The sequence below is a fragment of the Octopus bimaculoides genome, chromosome 2, assembly GCF_001194135.2.
Source record: "Octopus bimaculoides isolate UCB-OBI-ISO-001 chromosome 2, ASM119413v2, whole genome shotgun sequence".
NCBI lineage: Eukaryota > Metazoa > Mollusca > Cephalopoda > Octopoda > Octopodidae > Octopus > Octopus bimaculoides.
In genome coordinates, this window is record NC_068982.1 from 16,753,737 (window position 1) to 16,759,594 (window position 5,858).

A 5,858-nucleotide genomic window follows, 5' to 3' on the forward strand; every position below is an offset into this window, starting at 1 on the left:
TCCCCTCCACTAATCTTCTATAGAACGCCTTCGTAGAATTAAAGTCGCACAAGTTTGGTCCTGGACGGCAGAGTTGCTTGAGAGCAAGGCGGCACTTGTGGTGCCCTTCACCTAGCATCGGTCGCTGTTTGATCCACGACTGCAGTTCGGTCAAAAAAATGAGTTGCGGGAAAGCGCGCCTCACAAACGGCGACCACACTTGTTCACCGTCGTCTATGTAGCGCCGGAGATGTTGCAGTTTCAGCGCATGTCTGCACATCATCAACCACGGCATGCCCAACCCTCCATTTAGCAGATGTTGACAGTAAATGGATCGCCTAACCATCGGAACTCTTCCCTTCCACAAAATCGAAGAGTATGCGTTCCAATTTAGTGATGGCGGGGTCGGGACGAGGCACGACGGTGAGACGGTAATAGATGATGGATGTGATGAACGAGTTTGTTTTTAAGTTGAGTGTTTTGTGAATGATTGCTTGTTTTGAAATGTCCTCTATGATGTGTTTGCAGTTGCTGTGTTTGTAGTTGTATAATGTGTTCATCTTTTTTGGTGGTGGTGGTGGTGGTGGTGGTGGTGATAGCAGTGGTGGAGGCAGTGTTTGTAGTAGTAAGCGTCGCCTTTACTTCTTTGTTTGTATCTTCTACGGCCAAGCGAAACGACGTTCTTTTCAGCCTCCCTCACTTCTGGCTTTGGAAAAGGCAGAAAGTCGATGAGAGGAATGCTGGCTTCTTGGTTTGATTTAGCCATTTTCGTTTAGAAGATGGCAAAGAAAACCGGAGAAAATTTTTTAAATTTTGGAAATTCACCTGCAGGAGTGGGGAATTTCCGATTAAATGATTTTACTTAGGTTGAAGGAGATGATGTTAAACATCTCTTTCGCAAAAAATATGCAACAACAAACAGTTTTTTCTACACAAATAAAGCCAACTTATTTGAAGCCGATCTGTCAACAGTCCATTCAGACAGACAGATAGATAGATAGATAGATAGATAGATAGATAGATAGATAGATAGATAGATAGATAGATAGATAGATAAATATGTTTCTTTATTTGCCACACAGGGCCGAACACAGAGGGGACAAAATACAATGAAGAGCTTTTCTTTTGAAACAGAAAAAAAAAGAAAAAAAGAAAAATTTTAAAAAGAAAATTATGATCAATAGGGATCGTAAAAAAACAAAAACGTCAATCGAAAGGGATCGTCTATCACAAAAAATGTTCTGAACGTTACAAACAGGAAAACAGATGAGGTTTATCCGAGGAAAGAAAATCCTACGGAAAAGACCACGGTAACCTCGGGCAATGATGTCCTACAAAAACACATTACAGTAAGTGACCCTCTTTTTGCTTTCTTTCTTTTTCTGGTTCACAGGATTATTCTCAAGATGGCTCCCTCATTCACACGTGCGATCCTTGCTACATTCACCCATCTTTTATTGAAACATTTGCTAGACAAAACTTCCCTCTCTACTCTCACCTTCTTTTTCAAGTGATACTTGAAGAAGTTGATGAGAGGTTGACCAGAGAGGAAAGTGTTTGTCTCTAGGCCTTTCAGACGGGTGTTGGCAGCAAACGGATCACTGGCCATCGGAGTATTTCCTTTCCACAAGAAGTGGAAGAGGATGCATTCCAGTTTGGTGATGGTAGGATCGGGACAAGGTACGACGATCATGTGGTAGTAGATGACGGACGCGATGTATGCGCTCACCACCTCCGCCCGACCTTTTAGGGATAGCTTCCTCTCGGCCCATTGCCGGGCGAGAGTGGCCACCCTACTCGTTATCTCGTCCCAGTTCTTCTCCGTTTGGAGGTCCTGAACAAACCAGACCCCGAGCAACGTGACCGGTCCAGCGTCTCACGACGGAGGCGCTGCTGAACGGCATGGGCTTGCTTCTCCAGGTGCAGGGCCGCAAGCCTATTGACTTTTCCCGATTGATTTTCGCTCCTGTTACTGCTTCGTAGCCTTTCGGTGTCTCACCGACCAGCTCGATGTGGTCATGGCTAGACACTATGACGGTGACGTCATCCGTGTAGATAGATAGATAGATAGATAGATAGATAGATAGATAGATAGATAGATAGATAGATAACGGTAGGTAGAAATGGCTGGGGATAGTACCACTAAGCTAAATAATACCCTGAGAACAAGCATCGTCAAACTTAAAGCTAATTCGAATGCGATAACATTTTATAAACACACTTTAGAAGCGCCGGATGTGGTTGGTATTTCGCAGACAAGAAAATAATGATGTTATAGTACTTCAATGATTTTATTTCTAATGTGCGTTTAATGCAATTAGATGCTCCAAATGCAATTAGACGCTCCAAATGCAATTAGATGCTCGACAACAATCATCATAGTTAACTATAGCTTGATATCTTACGTATCAACGCACAATCTAAGGAACATGGAAGCATACAACATCATCCACCAAAACATACCCCTCCTTATAAATAACCTACGAATGACAAAGTTACTGAAAACCATAAAAAATCATTTCAGTTGTGCTTCGAAGAACTTAATCTATGTTCTCAAATGTGGAATGTATAGAGGAGATTACACAGGTTATATTAGGTTAACCTTGAGAGATAGAATGACTGTGCACAGGCAACAAATTCGGGACTCCACGAGCATGTAAATTCCCGTAAGCGAAGACCTAGACCAATATCCCGTAAACATAAAGCCGAAAATACCAAACCTTCCCTCTCTATCAATACACTGGAAATAATTCAATCCAATTCTGTTTAGGTAAGGAAAGCAAACTCATCAAACAATACAAACCACAACTGAATGACCTTTAGAAAGAAGAAAAAACACTAAAGAGAAAAAGGAAAAAAGACTCAATTTCTCCACACAAAAAAAGCTAGGTACAACAAACAATTTTTTAGAATTTTACAAACATCAGTTGCTGACATCACCTAACTGTAGACCAATGAAATTTTACCTCCGATCAAAACCGAACTTCAGCAAATACAACAAAATGATCTTTTAAGAGAATCAACCAACTGGAACGTTACATGACCGTTCCCCACAGGAAAGCCAACCAAGCAGAACGACCGACTTGAATCACCAGAAAAACAAGACGTCACCATTACTTTAACGAATCAAAAATCAGATCCGTTCGCGGAAAAAATTATGAATACACCGGATTCCAAAAAGCACTGTTGCAAGCGAGAAGTCCTGCACACGTCGAAAAGAGAATCACAGAAGCTGTAAACAAAATCCCTTTTTTTATTATCTCCATTTGTCCCTTGTTTTTTCCTTCTTGACTCAGTATGACTGAAACTTTGAGGATATCCATTTCTGGTCTACTACAATTTAAACAATTGATCCACAGTTTTTTATATTATTGACTATTATGATCACTTAAACTTGTCGACATTAAAACTTTTCAACATGTTTTTATAATATATGATTCTAAATTTTTAGCATTGAAAAACAAAACATATTGTTGAAACTAGTTTGGTATACATGTAAATAAATTTATTTAAAAACAATTGCAAGCTTTTCAAATATAGGTGCCTTTTCAACAACTAAATTTACCTGTATGTGAGGGGAATAAAAAGACTGTTTTCAAATATTTTTAATCGTTTGATAAAACTTTTTTGGACATTTATTTTATCTTTGTCTATAAGTTTTGATAGTTTACGAATATTTAGTCGTTTATATTTACCTTTTTGATAGGCCGTTCTATTTTATTTTATCCGAATATATATTTTACCTTCTGTCTTTTTATGTAGATGTATTTTTTATGAGTTTGTTGGTGATAGGATTCTTCACTATCCTTTAGTGACCCGTTTAAACAATTTGAGAGTTTTTGCTCGCCGTCTTATTAGAATCTTCTAATCCCTGAGAATTATGTTGACATTACCTCAGAAGAAAAGGTACTGTATATACCTTGCATTATTGTCGTAAACTGCTGTAGCTTTATGTCAATATACTGTGTAGAGAGACTGGAAGACTAAGTTTTGATCCATGACCTCCTCATGAGTACCATTCCAATTAGTTTTATGAAAGCTGAAGCTGGAAGGTTGTCAGGAACATATTTGTGATGTGAGGCAGGGACTCTGCCAGTTTTTGCTCATGTAATGAAATGCCCGAGAGGAGCCGACCCTCAAGCCACTTGATATTAGGGAGCTTGAAGTCCTAGAGTAAGTAATATAAAACTGCCATATGTTAATACTTCTTCCCTCATTTCCAGGCTCAATTCGAATGTGTGCCTATGATTTGACGTGTGTGGTGGGCGATATTTAGAACATATTACTATTTTCATATGTTTAATGTGTACCATCAATGTATTAAAATTGCGTTTGAGCGTCACAAGCTTGACAATTGTTGAATGTACATCTTGACATCGTGACGGACTTGACATTTTGCTGGATATACATCGCAACTCCATCAGAAGTTCTTTCTCTCTATCAGTTTGAAACACAACACATTTCGGTATGTTTCTCAGCATTTGTTCTATCAGCGGTCAACTGTGTTTCTGTTCAAGCCATGCATATTGTTTCATTAAACGTCTTTCCGGTATTGGGTTTTTAGCTGGTGGGATGTTTCCAGTTTTCTGGCATTCAGCAGCAACACTGGTATGATGTATGGGATGTCAGTAACGGCCACTTGTCTGATAATTTGTGGTGGCGTGATGGGTGGCCAGCCTGGATCTTTAACTATTTGTGGTCATCTGGTGTGCTGGTATGCGTTTTTAAGCAGTGTATGATGTAACCAGATCAGGTGACTTACAATCTCCTATACTATACACCCAAAAGACGGTTGTTCAGCTGCTTCTGTCTAAATTATGTATATAGGTTGTTTCTTCTGTGGAGCAGAAGTCTTCCCATTATTATAAAAAGTACACTTGCTGCATCAACAAATTTTAACAACAAAAATTAGGTATTTTTGTGATAAACTCACCATCACATCATACACAGAACTAATTTATGATAGTCTAGACATTTTGTGAGGCTGTATTTGGATTACATTATCGAATATGATATTATCCAATATCATTTTTTTAATCAGAGCATGTTGCGATTTGAGGAATTTGGTTGCTCTTTCAAACAGGTTGAGTTGTCACCTTGTAATTGTGCCATGAACTGTTTGAGGTTCCCTCATGGAGTTGATACGCATTTAGTTGATGGATATTGAAGAGGAGAAGCAAAAATGAAGGTCCTAAACAAGATTAAACGAACATCATGATTATACTAGTTTTGAAAATGATTCTTATATAAAGGCTCACCTGTAATGTGTCTTTGCTCCATTATGTCTAACAATAACCATTTCAAGTATTTCAAACACAGCGAAATACTATGCGCTATTAAGTCTGCCGTTACGTTCTGCGTTCAAATTACGCCGAGGTCGACGTTGCCTTTCATCATTTCGGAGTCGATAAAATTAGTACCAGTTACGCACTGGTGTTTGATGTAGTTAACCTAATCCCTTCCCTCAAATTTGAGGCCTTGTAGAATGGATTATTATAGGCGAAATGTCTCTTTCAAAAAATACAAATTTGTTTCAACACACCAGTTCACATAAAGGATTTTGGAAGCGAAATAAAAATGCGAAGTATAAATATATGTATGTATGTGTACATATATGCATATATATATATATGTGTGTGTGTGTGTGTGTGTGTGTGTGTGTGTGTGTGTGTGTGTGTAGGGAGAATTCATAAAAAAACAATAGACGAAGACAGGTGGTGTAGACAACAAACAGATGTATTAGTATAACGCTCGGGAATTGAAAATGTCTTTAACGTTTCGAGCCTACGCTCTTCCACAGAAAGGAACACAGAAAGAAACAAGGGGAGAAACAAGGAAAGAAAAAAATGTGTAGTGGTTAGCGATCTATCATGGCGTAC